The sequence below is a fragment of the Diceros bicornis genome, chromosome 2 (assembly GCF_020826845.1).
Source record: "Diceros bicornis minor isolate mBicDic1 chromosome 2, mDicBic1.mat.cur, whole genome shotgun sequence".
NCBI lineage: Eukaryota > Metazoa > Chordata > Mammalia > Perissodactyla > Rhinocerotidae > Diceros > Diceros bicornis.
Window position 1 is genome coordinate 71,408,164 of NC_080741.1, and position 15,738 is coordinate 71,423,901.

At 44.8% G+C, this 15,738-nt stretch overlaps 1 long non-coding RNA gene across 1 annotated transcript; it reads left to right on the plus strand.

The window, feature by feature from the left end:
- Nucleotides 1–235: 235 nt before the first annotated feature.
- Nucleotides 236–15,529, plus strand: LOC131411196 (uncharacterized). Its single transcript, XR_009221517.1, has 3 exons — nucleotides 236–484; nucleotides 948–1,085; nucleotides 14,984–15,529. It is a non-coding gene; the product is annotated as an uncharacterized LOC131411196 (long non-coding RNA).
- Nucleotides 15,530–15,738: the final 209 nt, after the last annotated feature.

The window sequence follows — 15,738 nt, forward strand, 5'->3', positions numbered from 1 at the left end:
CCCGTGCTTCAGCAACCATGTTGCCAAAGTCAGCCAATCAGCAACAGCTTCACGCTAATGATCATGGCGCTAACAGTCAGCCAATCAGCAACAGTCTCCAGTGCCCATGTTGCTAAAAGTCAGCCAATCAGCAACAGCTTCACTCCAGCGACCACATTGCTAAACCTGAGGGTTCAGGATGTGTCATAGCTATGCTTTTGTAACCATATTTCTACAGCTAGAGATGAACCAATCCGTGAACACTCCCACTTCCGCGAGTCCGTGCGCCCCTGAGCTGCACATTTCCCGGAACCCTCTACAACCAGCTCTTGCTTTGTTCGGTGTGTGCCTCACAAGTACGGCTCTCCCGTGCGAAGCAAACAGTTGGGCCTCTGGATTGCGATACCGAGTGGTGGCCTCTTCCTCTTCCTCCGGGGGCAGAGCGTCGGACGCAGGAAGAGCTGCTTGCCAGATAGAATGATGGCGCCATGAGGGCAGGTACCAGGTCAGCGTCCCTCACTGTTATATCTGCGTTCTGTGGAAAGCAATGACAAAAAGGAGTAACAGGTGTTGGGGCTTCAAAAAGAGAGTTGGGAGGCCATTAAGGAAGTGGGGCTATGCTGGTACACCACGTCTCCCCAGATGGAGTGTAACTTTTGAACTGTGCTTCACTGCTGTGACCTTGACCTTCCTTTGAGAAAAATGCTTACTCCCATAGATAACTTTTGCCTTAGAGATGGCCTTAGCAACCAATCACGTGTAGCCAAGAAGAGTTGTTGCCAGTGCTAATCACAAATCTTGCCAAAACAGCCTGTGTGATTTATCTCTTTTTGTCTTTATAAACTCTTGCCTTCTTTGTCTTCTCTGGGGCACATTTTGGGTTTCTGCCTGCCTGTGTGTCTCCCGAATTGCAATTCTAATTGACCAAATAAATATCTACTGTTTAAATTGCAGTGATTCTTTCCTAGGTCAACACATCTTGGCATAGCCAGCAGGATCAAGAGCAGCTGACCCTGGACCCCAGTGCTGCCATGGATAGGTGGTGGGTACCTCCAAGAGACCTTTGTCCTCTGGTGTTTCCATCGGCAAGCCTTGGAGCTCCAGCAGTAAGTTCTCCTGGATCTGAACCTCCTATTTCTTTAGTTGACCAGATTTTATTTGAGTGGGCTAACTGGTTCTGTCTGAACTCCTTTGGAGGGGAGGATTCTGTCCTTGCCTTACCTAGGGAGGATTTGGGTTTAAGAACTTTTCTTGATGAATGCTATTGTAGCGCTAGTAGTTTTTCACTTTGTGTCCACATTCTCTTAAAATTCAAAAATTGGCTGTTCTTGATAATGAACGCAGACCTTTTAGCTTCTGCTGTCATCCAAATGAGGGTCCTCTGACTCTGAGATAAGAAATATTGCTCCTTCCCATCCCTTTCAGGGTATTTCTAGGGAATGAGAAACCTAGCAGAAGTGTTAGGACTCTGTCTGTGATGTGCAGTGGTCTCATTGGGCTTCCTAACCAAAGAACACATCCCATTCCTAAGTCAGGAGGAACTCCATAAGCTCATCCGGGAGGTACACATAAAGCACTGGTCAGCCTAGTTCCTTGGGCCACCTGACACTGCCAGGTGTCCAAGATTTTCTGAGACACGTAGGAGAGAGACCAACAGCCTATTGGTGGCACTTTGGGAAGTGATCCTCACAAGCAGCACATACTCGACCCGAAACACGTGCCCTCCTGCCTTGGTCACCCAAAAACAGCTGTCTCTAAATTATGGGGAACAGTTGTTCTAGAACAATCACAAATGATCAGCCTCCTTTGGGAACCCCAGCTGGATTTATGTTTAAAGAATATGGTCCCTCTTCTTGTAAATTTTTACCTTGATGGACCCGTATTACCTGGGATGACTTAAAACTTCATTGGCCAAGATGGGGAACCTTTGATATTCCAAAATTATTTACACGTGAAATTAGAAAAGGATTATAAAACTAGGCAAAATGAATGGGAAGCTTATTTTAAATGGTACCTAGAGGCTCCTAAGAGAAACGCTGAAAAAGTTGCTCCCCTTCAGGCAGTTACCTCAACACTTTATACGCTAATTTGGATCTAAGAAACTTCTAGAACTAGAAGAATCTTCACAAACTCCTCCTCCTCAACTCCTTGCTCTCCTTCTGCTCCACCTTCTTTGACTCCTCCTCCCTGGGGGAACTCCCTGTTCGCCCCCAGGACCCTGAGCCTCCTTCAGACCCCCCAGGACCCAAAGTCCCTCTTGACCCTTCTGTTCATCCTGCTCCATTTAAAATTAAACCTTGGGAAACGAGCTACTCAAACCTCCTTTACCCCTGGTCAAAAGCTGAATTACAGGCCATAGTTAGGGAATTTCCCAAGGCTGATGAAGATCCCCACAAATTTGCTGAAGAATTTAACACGGTGATTCAAACATAGGAACCTGATTTCTCTGATATGTACCAACTAATTACAATGCTGGTTGGCGAAGGTCAGGCCAGAAACTGGACACAACTGGCCAAATGGGCTAACCCCCTAGAGGATTTTCACAAGTGAAGGGCCACTGATAGAACCAATGCACTTAAATTAGTGAAAAGACTCTATGAGACTATTCCTAAAGCTTTCCTGAAGTCTGTAGATTGGAAAAAATTAAGCAGTGCATCTAAATATCTGATGAATTTGTTCTCGACTACTCCAACAGACTAGAGACTGTTTTTTTTTTTTAAATTCTGGTCTTTCTGTCATCTACCTGGCTACTTACACCACATTTAACTCCACCTTTGTTGACGGATTGGGTGAAGAACTGTCACTATTAATAAAACGAACCTCTCCAAATTGGCAAACTATGCAAACTCCTGATCTAGTTAATCTGGATAATCAGCTAGAGGGAACTATCCAGAAAAGTAATAAAAAGAAGGCTGCACAGAATATGAGCCAACTTCAGCATTTAACCACTGATCAACATAAACTCCTTTTCCAACGTCCTAATTCTGTGCCAAGGGGTTTATGTTATTACTTGTAAAAAGCCGGGACATTTTAAAAAGGATTGCTTAAAATGAAAAAGATTGACTCAAGGAAGAGATAACCATCCCTCTTTGATTTCGTCACAAGCGTCTAGAAACTCCTTTCATCCATCTTCACAATATGGGTGCTCTGAGGGCCCACAAGGTATTCTTCCCCTCCTCCAAGCTAATACCCTATGACAGGTGAAATTGATTTCACCATCAGGGGAGAGGTTACCAAGGCCCTTGGAGACACAGGAGCCACCTATTTCGTCTGAAACCCCACCAGCCTCTCTTGTCCCCTCCCTCAGAGTACTCAAACTATACAAATAGTTGGAGTTTCTTTCTTTTTTTTTTTTTTCTGAGGACGATCAGCCCTGTGCTAACATCTGCCAATCCTCCTCTTTTTTTTTTTGCTGAGGAAGACTGGCCGTGGTCTAACACCCATGCCCGTCTTCCTCTACTTTCTATGGGACGCCACCACAGCATGGCTTGCCAAGCGGTGCATCGATGCGCGCCCGGGATCCGAACTGGCGAACTCTGGGCCGCCGTGCGCAAGCGGAGCGTGCGCACTTAAGCGCTTGCGCCGCCGGCCGGCCCTTGGTTGGGGTTTCTAATCACCCTATGGCAGTCTGTAAGTCCCTTCCATTCTGTTCCAACCAGGGCCCATTCAGGGGCCTCCTCCTTTCCTTGGAATTTCTTCGGCTCCCATCCACCCACTAGGGGGAGATTTTCTTGAGGCACGTCAGGCGCACATTTCTTTCTCTCAAAAGGGGGAAATATTTTAAATCTTGAACCCCCAAATGTAGGTCCTCAAGAAGATCCCGACATCTCAATATCTATCCCCATCCTTTCCCTACAGACGCATAATTCAGAACATCTCCTAGACAGTGCCCCTGAATCCCTTTGGTCAAAGAGTTCCACTGATGGTGGTGCATACATTCTGCACCGCCCATTAAAATCCAAATAGCTGGAAGGAAACCCCCACCTAACATGAAACAATACCCCTTGAACCCTGAGGCAATCCAAAGCATAAAACCCATAATTGAAGACTGTTTACAGAAGGATTGGTTATCCCTTATACTAGCCCATGTAACGCTCCTATCCTTCCTGTTCAAAAACCCCGTGGGAGGGGATGGAGATTTGTTCAAGACCTCAGGGCGGTAAATAATATTGTTGTTGCCTGACATCCTGTAGTGCCTTATCCACACACTCTGCTCTCAGCTCTCCCTCCTAACAGCCAAACCTTCACTGTCATAGACCTTTGCAGCATCTTTAGCATCCTGTTGACCCTGAAAGCCAGTTGGTGTTCACCATCACCTGGGAAAATCAATATACCTGGACTGTTATGCCACAGGGATACAAGAACGCCCTACCTATTTTTCTCAGATTTTAAAGGCTAACATTTCAGACTTAAATTTTCCCAAGGCTCCTCTTTATTACAATATGTAGATGATCTCCCTTCTCGCTCCCCTTCCAAGGAGGCATCTGTTGAAGATAGCCTTCATCTCTTCAAGGCATTGGCCAAAAGGGGACATGAGGTATCTAAAGAAAAACTACAATTCTGTCTGCCTCAAATTAAATACTTCAGACACCTCATTTCAACACAAGGGTGACTTCTTGATCCTGACAGGATTCAGGGAATCTTGTCCTTTCCATGCCCCCAATGAAATGTCGGCTACGAAGGTTCTTAGGACTAGCTGAATATTGCAGAAACTGGATATCTAACTTGTCAGCCCTAGCACAACAACTATATTCCCTCCTTAAAACTAATCAACCTGAGACCCTCACATGGACCAAAGAAGGCCAGAAAGCCCTTCCCAAAATTAAACAAAGCCTCCTAGATCCTCCTGCATTAGGACACCCCAATTATGGTTTACCATCCTTTCTCTTTGTACATGAAAGAGAAGGAAATGATCTTGGGGTTTTAACCCAATGACATGGAGCCAACATAGGCCTACAAGATATTATAGTCAGCAATTAGATCCAGTAGCCAAAGGCCTTCCTCCACGCGTAAGAGTCATAGCTGAAATGGCAAAATTACTAGCAAGCATAGACGTAATCATGGGTTCTCCACTTACTATATAAGTTCCCCATTCAGTAGAAGCCCTTCTTAATTCCCTTCATACTCAAACATCTATTCTCTAGCAGACTAACCTATGAAATTCTACTGCTGTCACCACTCAATGTTACTATTGCCTGCTGTCATTCTCTAAACCACACCACTCTACTCCCCCTGCCTTCTGATGAAATGCCTCATGCATTTCTCTGATGGACCACCTTCTGGTTCCTGGGCTGGACTTAAGGGAAACTCCACTGGACAACGCAGATCTGATCTGGTTTACCAACAGCTCTTATCTTATAAATCTTTTTTTAATTTTATTTATTTAGTTTTCCCCCAAAGCCCCAGTAGATAGTTGTATGTCATAGTTGCACATTCTTCTAGTTGCCAACAGCTCTTATCTTAAAGATGAAACAGGAACATACTGAGTCAGTTATGATATTGTCTCCCTAACGCAGACTGCTGAAGCTGGGCCATTACCAATGGCCACTTCAGCCCAACAGGCCAAACTAATGGTATTTACTAGAGCCTGTCTTTTGGCTACAGGTAAAGCTTCTAATATTTATATAGACAGCCGCTACGCCTTCAGAGTAGCTCATGATTTTGGCATGCTTTGGAAACAAAAAAGATTTCTTACCTCTTCAGGGCAAAAGATTAAAAGTGGCACACATGTTTTAGAACTTTTAGACGCTATTCAAAGGCCTAAATCCTTAGCTATTATAAAGATTCCTGGACATTCCATGACAGATATGGAGGAATCTATTTGGCCGATGTAGCTATAAATAGGCGGCCCTCCAAAAGGAAACCCAGTCTTAGAACTCTCCTTATCACCCCCACTCAAAGCAGCTACAGGAGACCTTAAAGGTACTCTTCAGGAGGCCAAAAATTGGCCTCTGAACGAGAGAAAAATTATTAGACTGGACAAGGCTGCCAATTTAACACCAAAACCAACCTTTGATGTGGCCCTAATGACCAACCGGTCCTTTCTGACTGCCTGTAGGAACAAATCCTCGGTTATAAACGTGATTTGACTCATTGGAGTTCAGATAAAATGATACTTTAGGGAAGGCAATACTATTGGAAACCTTCACCTGAAGTAGCTTCTTATATCTATAATAAATCTCAAATTTGTCCTAGACATAATCCCAAAAACCTACTCATAGTTCTGTGGGACATTTTCCCTTGCCATCTGGACCCTTGTACCATTTCAAGGGTACAAATATGTTTTAGTAGTGGTTTGTATGTTTTCCCATGGGGTTGAAGCTTTCCCATGTCGTAGAGCTATGGCCTCAGCAGTAGGAAAGATATTGTTGGAAAAAATTATTCCAAACTGGGGAATACCCTGGGAACTTCACAGAGACCAAGGGACCCATTTTACTGGACAAATATTACAATCTATTTGTCATGTTTGGCCAGTAATACATTTTCACTGTGCCTGTCATCCTCAATCATCTGGCCTTGTGGAATGAACCAATGTTATAAAAACCCAATTGGCAAAATTTATGGAATCTTTCCATCTGCCACGGCCAAAAGCTCTCCCACTAGTAGTGTTAAATCTCAGATCCACTCCTTTTGGGAAACATAAACTTTCACCTTTTGAAATTATTACTGGGAGACTGATGAAACTGGATCAGGGGGCCTAGGAGCCCAGTCTACTCAAAGGTGACATAATGACCTATTGTAAGGCTTAATCCAAGCCCTCCAAAAAAACAAAAGACTGGGACTGGCCCCATGGCATAGTGGTTAAGTTCTGTGCTCTCCGCTTTGGCGGCCTGGGTTCGCGGGTTCGGATCCCAGGTGCGGACCTATACTACTCGTCAGCTATGCTGTTGTGACAACCCACATATAAAGTGGAGGAAGATTGGCACAGACGTTAGCTCAGGGCTAATCTTCCTCAAGCGAAAAAAGAGGAAGATTGGCAACAGATGTTAGCTCAGGAAAAAAAACACACACACACACACACACACACAAAACCAACCAATCAAACAAACAAACAAACAAAAAGGAGGACTGGTAGAACAATCTTTTCACAGCGCACCCCTGGGAGACGAAGACATTGAACACTACAGTCTACAACCTGGAGATTGCAGTTTATTGGAAAAGTCTCCTCCATAAGGACTCCCTCAAGCCTCATTGGAAGGGACCATATCAGATTTGGTTAACTAATCCCTGTGCTGCAAAGTTAAAAGGCATTGACTCATGGATTCATCTTTCTCATTTATAAAAGGCTCCCACGTCTAGTACCCCTGACTGGACTTCTCAACCTGTTGGTGATCTTAAATTAAAGTTATTAAAACTTGCCCCAAAATGACAGTCACTGGAACAGGAAGCAGACAACATCTGACGTAGACTGTAAATCCCAAGACCCAGGACCAGGCCTGTATTTCTAATCTCATTCCTTTCCGCCTCAACAGCCAGTGCACTAAACACCGCCCTTGTTATCCTCCTAATACCCCTGTTTGTAAACATTGTTTCTTGAGAACACCTCCTGTTTTTGAATCTGAAGATACAGTCAACAAATATCAGGCATCCTCCTGACCCTTACGTCTCCCCTATCTAAACCCTTGTAATGCACAAGTCATATGCCTACTTTATAACTGCTTACAATAATCATACTCCTGGGTATACTAGCAATCCTAATCCTTTTACGTAACACGGGTCACCTTCCTTGTGTTTTAAATTGCCTTTTAAATTATTCTTTAACTTCAGTCCTTATTTTCACCTCCTCTAAAGTTCATATAAAATAGACTAAAACTTAATCGTAAGGGTTTTAATTCTAATAACCCTTTCATAATCACCATCTAAAGTCGTTTAATTAGGGCCGGCCCCATGGTTTAGCGGTTAAGTGCGCGCGCTCCGCTGCTGGCGGCCCGGGTTTGGATCCCTGGCGCGCACCAACGCACTGCTTCTCCGGCCATGCTGAGGCCGTGTCCCACATACAGCAACTAGAAGGATGTGCAGCTATGACATACAACTATCTACTGGGGCTTTGGGGGGAAAAAATAAATAAGAATCTAAATAAAGTCGTTTAATTAGATTACCCATTAATTGGCAACAAAATGTCTGGGATCTGGATGGGAGCTGCCTTAATGGTGCTTATTACAGTAAGCTGCAGCCCACCTTGCACCGCCTTACCTCATCCTTTGTTCTGACTCTACAGAAACTCGCTGAGTGCCAGCCTTACCAGTTGTTGGATATGTGCGGGGCAAACCACACCCATGATATTCCTGAACTGGTAGCAGGGCCTCTATCCTTAGAAGGTTGGAGGAATCTAACCAGGAAAGATGTAGGGTTTTTCTGTGGCACTTTTGAAACCACCTATTGGCTGTCCTGGAAAACAAGCCTCAGATATTACCTCACTTACTTGGGTACCTCCAGCTCACCGTCGTGTCTCTCTCACCCGAATTTGGATACTCATCAATATTTTTCCTCATGTATTGAAAATATAAATGGTACTGGGAAAACTCTAGGTTATTTACCAGTTAATATCTGTAATTTCACCCTTCTCTATGGTTTCACTGACCATGAATTCACACCTTGCTGGGGTTCACAAAACCATTATGACGTTATATCCCTTGATGTATCTCTATCATGGGGACACTAAAACAATGCAACTGGCACGTGGGGAGCTGCCATACTCCCTTTGACTGCACTCATTGGGATATAGATCAAAAATCAGGAGAATGGTGGAAATTAAATAAAAGCTATGATAGCCTTAATGACCCTCTTGACCCCCTACAAAACTCACCTGGCCAAAATTAATCTCTTTTTTTGCTCCAAACTTATAGAAACCTTTGTTGTTCCTATAATCGTTCTCACAACACTGCTAGATCTGACTACCATGTTCTCTGAGAGAATGATTACATTTCTGACAATGAAATTCCATCTTTTGAACCTAACAAGAGAGGCTGGGCACATGGACCTACTTATGCCATATCTCTCAAAAACACCGGATACTTTTTTCTGTGTGGCTCCAGTATTTTTTCCACTCTCCCCATCTCTTGGAAGGGATGATGTGGAATAGTAGCAGTCACCCCAGATGCTGCCATTAGAAAAAATTCTTCCTTCTACGGCTCGTATCCCAAACCTCGGCTCATTCTCATGTCAACTCAAGAGAGCCAAAAGAAACTATGACTTTCAGGGACTTCCTATATACAACCCAAGTGTAGATAAGACAGGATCGGGATGTGCCTTTGGTAGAGCATTGTTTCCCACTTATGGGGTAATTGACCTTGAAAAAGCCATCTGTAACCTCTCCCTCGTGATGGCTTCAGCCTTCAATGCCACCAAACAAGCTATTGAATATCAACAGGGCCAAATAGACAGTCTGGCAGAAGTTGTTCTTCAAAATCAAAGGGCTCTTGACATTCTAACGGTCAATAAGGGGGTACTTGCGCACTCCTGGGAGAAGAATGTTGCTTTTACATAAATGAGTCTGGTCACATAAAACAAAAACTGAAGATCATTAAAGATAATATAAATCTCCTCAATGATGTAGGTCATGCAACTGGCCTCCTAGACCACTCTGACCTGTTTGGTTGGTTACCCTCTGGGCTTGGAGCTATTTTGATATCAGGGTTCCAACCCTTACTAATGATTATTGTTCTGATTTGTTCAATCTTTACCTTTAAACTGCTAATGGTTTGCATTTCATGATGTTGCATCTCTGTCTCCACTGCTAGAGTGATGTTTGCTCAGCAATGTGAGATGATTGACCAGTCTTGCAACTCCAAACACAAAGGACTTGATAACTTTTTTCAGATAAAGACTATTCCTAAGACTCATTTCTTGATCTCCCCCTTCTTGCTCAGAGGCCTTTAACTGGGTTTACTCTTACTGATGATTGAGCATCTTGCTTTCCCCTCTATGTGGGACGTGATTTGCCAAGAATGAGCCTTCCTGGCAACGAAGGAAATATCAATACTCATGTATACATTATCAAACTGTTGTTCTGTGGTGCTTTCTGCCAAAGGATCTTGATCAAGAGGGAAAATGTGCACAGCAATAACAAAAGGGAGTAACATATATTGGGGCTTCTAAAATAGAGGTAGGAGGCGATTAAGGAAGTGGGGCTATTGCACATACACCATGTTTCTACCCAGATGGGGTGTAACTTTTGAACTGTGCCCAACTGTTGTGATCTTGACCTTCCTTTAAGAAAAATGCTTACTCCCATGGATAAGAACCGTTTTGCCTTAGAGACGGCCTTAGCAACCAATCTCTTGTAGCCAAGAAGTAACAATTGTTGCCAGCACAGATTGCAAGTCTTGCAAAACAACCTATGTGATTTATCTCTTTTTGTCTTGATAAATCCTTGCCTTCTTTGTCTTCTCTGGAACACATTTTGGGTTTCTGCCTGAATGTGTGTCTCCCGAATTGCAATTCTCATTGCCCAAATAAATATCTGCTGTTTAAATTGCAGTGATTCTTTCCCTGGTGGACAGTTCCTAGCAGAGTCCCTGGCTCAGGGTAGGTGCTCAATGAATAGTTCTGGAATTATTGGTTGTTCTTTGGGCCTTTGATGCGTGCTGGGGCTGAGGCAGGGGATAAGGTCCCGAAGTGCTGCAGTGTTAGGTAGGAAATTGCCAGTCGGAAGAAATGCTTTCTTCCTGGGAGAGCAGCATATGCTAGACTTCAGGGCGCTGGGCCAGGACATGAGGAGAAGGCTCTGAGCATTCGGGCGGTGGTGAGTAGCCCCTCTATTCCTGCCACCTGGAATGTTCCCCGTCCATCTTCCCCGTCTCTGCCCATCACACAAACCCTTCAAGGCCTTGTCCTGTCTGCACAGAGAGGACTGGATGAGGTTACAGAAGACAAGCCAATCAAACATGTTGGCTGGAAGGGACCTTGACACTGGCTGGTAGAATCAGGGTCCCCGAGATATTCTGATAGCTGAAACTCTGGGCTGATGCAGCGTTATCAAATCAGAAAAGATCAGTGGAGAATCACTTCAGCTTTCTGGGCCTCATGTCCTCCCCTGTAATGTGAGGAGACTGGTCTAAGAAAACACAGATGCCCACACTCTGTCCCCAGAGATCCTGAATTGATCTGTGTTTGGGCCTATGAGATGAACATGATTCAGTTGGTGTTGAAAACCACTGAAACAAGTTGATATCTGAGAGCAGTTCCACCTCTGACATCTGTGACCTTTATACTCACCATCGGTGTTTTTGGTAGAGGACAGGGGTGCAGTATGTGGAGATACATCTTAGAGGTTAATATTTTTAGTGGTAATAGGAGTCATGGCTCCCATTTATTGAGCTCATATTCTATGCTTGGTCCTTTGAATGGATTCTCTTTTAATTACATTGTCGCAACAACCCTATGAGATATCGTGATTGCCATTTTAGAGATGAGGGAACTAAAGCTCAGAGAGGTGATTTGACCTGCTCCAGGTCACCCAGCAAACTAATCAGCGGCTGAGCTGGGATTTGAACCTACCTCTGTCTGACTTCAAAGCCGGTGCTGTTTCCCAACCGGTAAGTTCAACATAAGTGTTGATTTAGGTAGTTGCTTGGCCAATTATTACAATTTTGGGTTACTTTAGCATCTAACTAGGGAGGGGGAGGTCCCCCTCTTTCCTGCTTTGGCTACACACCATCGCTACAGTATCGGGTTCTGCTCTCTTATGTTTGGAGGACACTGACAGCTAGAGTGATTTTATTTTAAATTGAAGTGTAGTTGACATGCAATATTATGTTAGTTTCAGGTGTACAGCATTGAGAAGCTAGCGTGCTTTTGGATGAGTGAGGCCAGCTAGGCAGCTGAGAGGATCCCCACTGTCATGTGGAGAACCTTGAAGGAGTTATGGGCCTTAGCTTCAGAAGCAGAGATGGGAGATAGGAGACCTGTCTTTAATGGCATCGTGGGCTGTTGTGTGCAAGAAGGGAGAGGAATTCCGGAGCAAAGGGTCTGGCAATCCTGAAGACTGGTAGGACAGCTCTCACCAAATAGGAGTGAATGGTAAGCTGTTTTGAACTTAGTTTTAAAGATGAAGTCAGTGCTAAGGAATTGGCCCCTTTCCTGCATGCTCTGAGGTATTTGCTGTGGGGTGACACTGGCCCTTTCTGGGCTGGAGACCAGGGGCTGCCCGGTGTGGCCCGTGTGACTCCATCTGCTGCTCAGTAACATGGCAAGGATGCGGGTGCTGTCCATAGTGCTTGAAACTACAGGCACGTGGAGGGTACGGCCTCTTGCCCAGCTTGGCACGCGTTTCATGTTTCCCTAGACTGTGTTAACTAGGAGCATGGGCGTTGGCCTTGAGTACCAGGATGTAGTTGTGCTAGATGAATACTGGGATTTCAGCTGCTTGATGCAGCTCTGGTGGTTTCAGGTGAACAAACACAGAGCCCCAGGTGGACAGCTGGACACCGTGGGCATGGAGACGTGAACCAGGCATAGCGTCTGTGCCCTGGAAGCTCACGGTCTAGTTTGGGGAAAACAGAAGACACATAACTGACTAAAAGAGGAGACTGACAATGGGGAGTATAAGGATAGTAATGTGGGACGCAGGAGAGGAAGGCGTTCCCCGCAAGCTCCACAGAAGCCTTTTCAGGAAGAGAATTTCTGATGCCTGGGTGGACTGGAAGACAGGCCTGTGAAAAAGAGACTGTAGGAGAGGCTGGGGGGGTGATTTTCAGTTGTAGGGAAGGGGGACGTGTCAAGAGCATGGGCCACCTAAGTATGGCAATGCCTTTATTCGTACTCCACATAGTCCCCTCCCCGTTTCTAATAGAATTCTGCTTCCATTTTGTGCATCCACCCTTCACACAGCCTGCCCTTCACTACGTTAGGCTGTCTCATTCCCCTTGCCGGTAATTGGTTCAGCATAAGCACTTGGTGCATTTATGATCAAGGAGATGTGAGAGGAAGTGTTGTAGGGACTTCCGGGACAGATTTCCTTACTGTCAAAAGGAGACAGACACAGGAATGGAAGGTCTTCTTTTCTTCTGGAGGTTATTGTGTCCGGATGTAATGCTGCACTGGGGGCCACCATCTCGCTACCATGAAGAGAGTGAGTCCAAGGGCAAAGCCCAGGCTAAAGATGGCGTAATAGGATGATGGAGAGAATCCACATCCTTCATGATGTCATTGGGCAGCTATGTTTGCTCACCCAGCTCTGGACTTCTTATGTTAAATTACGTATGTCTTTATGTTGGCATTTTGAGATGGGGTTGTCTATTACATGTGGCTGAGAGCATCCTACCTGAAACAAAGAAGAGAAGGACAGAGGGCACTCCAAGAGATGTCACACACGCAGCACACATCCAGGGCTTTCCCCAGTGTGGATTTCCCTCTGAAGAATGGATTATTATTGCCAGTGCAAGCCAACCATCTTCTTCTGCCTTTCAAGCCTTTCCTAAGCCTGGCTCCAGAAGGGGGCAATCAACTTGGGACTTCTCCATTTTAGACAAATCCCTTTTTATTCTAAGACCAGCTGGAGTTGTCCAGGAGATTATTAACTATCACTTAATATATATATAAAAATCTGCTGCTGCTCACCCTGAGGTCTTGTTGTATAGAGTTGCCCGAGTGAGAACCAACACCTACAAGCAGTGTCTGCCCTTGAGACTTTGGATTCTGTGTTGGTTTTTGAAACCCCTGCTTGACTCTCACACTGCGTGGCACACAGGCCTCAGTGTTAGTTGCTCTGGAAGATAAGTACATATCTTTTCCGATTCTGGGGCCTTCAAGAGGGAATTTTGGGTGGACCAAGTAGCCGATGTTTAATGTCAGGCTGCCCACCCAAAACATACCATTCACGTGTAGTTTAAATCCACTGAGGTTTTTTTTTTTTAATGTGCCGTGGTTAAAACAAAAGACAAACTTAATTTTATTTAGAGAGATGCCCAGATGCTGAGAATTTCACCTTGAGAAATCATTTCAGCCACCACAGCAGCTGGCTCTCAGAAGAATCTCTCGAGCCCTGGTCCAGGCTAGAATAGTCACGCACTCTGCTTGCATTTCAATATCTCAAGGACTAGTCACATTATTACAATTATTAACTAACTTTTTTTTAATGTTACAGGATGTTTAGAAAGTTGTAAAATGAAGTCAATCTTAATCCCTCCGTCTAACGCATCAGTGAATTAATTTCATCCTGGCACGTGATCTTCCAGCATTGTCTACATACAAACATATTTGTATGCTGCAAACCTAGTACACATACATTTTTGTCTCCTGATTGTTTCATCTTATTAAATTATAAGATTTTGCCTCCGCCGCCACATCTTTTTTATAATCATTTAAATGGTTGCATAAGAGGATCAGCAAGTAGTGGAATAATTTAACTTTGTAAGAAACACTGGTGGTAGTTTAGGGACCTGTTGTTCCTCCGCCTCCTCCTCTTTTGCTCTGTTGTCCATCTCTGCCCCAGGGACCAGGATCCAGTAATGAGTGAGCCCATCCCCAGCTCCAGGGGCAAATCCTGATTGGTCTGAGTCAATCGTGGTGCCCCCATTTCCCTTGCCAGAGATTGGTCTAGGCATCTGCGTGTGTTGCTATTCTTCGAAGGGACATGTGGGGATGCCTGCTGGGGGGCTTCTGGGAAAAGCTTTCATGCTCATAAAAAGAAGCACCCAGGAAGAGATGTCCCTTCCTTCCACTGGGTGTCGTTTTATCTGTAGGTGATGCCTATGAATGTAGCAGGAAACATATCCCAACTGAGTCAACCTTTGTCTCCCATTGGTAAACGTTAACGCCATTTTAGGGTGCAAACCTGAAGCCTATTATTAGGAGACAGAGTCTATTATTAGAGCCTATAATTACCTATTATTAGGCATTTGGGGTGTTCAGACCTGGGACTGTTTCCAGGATGGTAGGATTTCTCACCTTGGCAAACGTCCTCCCCAGACTGGGGCACTTCCCAGGGTCTTATGGTGAATGTCCTGCTCCTCACTGATGTGAAAAGATGGGGACTAAACATTTCTTCCATGTCATTTTTCAGGACCAATCTTTGGGCAGTTTGAGCTGAGGAGTGATGACGTCATGTTTCTTATTCCCAAGCCTCACAGTGGGATTGACAAGAGCAGGAATCGATGAGGAGGTAGGAATCTGGAGCATCTGGAGGGAGGTCTCAGGCCCTTCTTCTTGGACTGAGAGACTCTGCAGGGACGTGTAGCACCAAACAGAAGCAGCCCTGTGGGTGATTTGTTGGTGTCAGCTCCTTTCCTTCCCTCCAGCTGGAAGACAAGCTCTCAGCCCTGGTGAAGGAAGTATAAGGATTTACTTGTTTAGCAAAACAATCTAGGTCAAGTCATTTCAAACCTTTTTTTTTTTTTAAACAAAATCTTTTCTTTCAATGGACACTTAGAGCTGATTATGTAAAACAGGTAACCATGGGGTGCTCTGGGTTGATGGTAGTTTGGGGGATAGTGTGTCCTACCCGTACAACCCCATCCCCTCCTTGGAGGCCCTTAGGGATCTTGGTGTAAGCCACAGGGCTTTGAAGAACACAGCTTGAAACCCACGAATTAAACTGACTCTGGCTAGATGGTGTACATAATGTCTCGTGTATGTACCGTACCTGGTGTGAACTGACCTCTGTTCAGGTTCCCGACCCTAAGGAATCTCCCTGGCCAACTACCTATTAGATACCTGGAATTCCATCTCCTGGGAGCTTTGGAGGTTTTTGGTCTTTCTAGAATGCTCCATAGAAATGCAGATGTTCTCGGGAAGGGTACAATAAGTCCATGACCCATT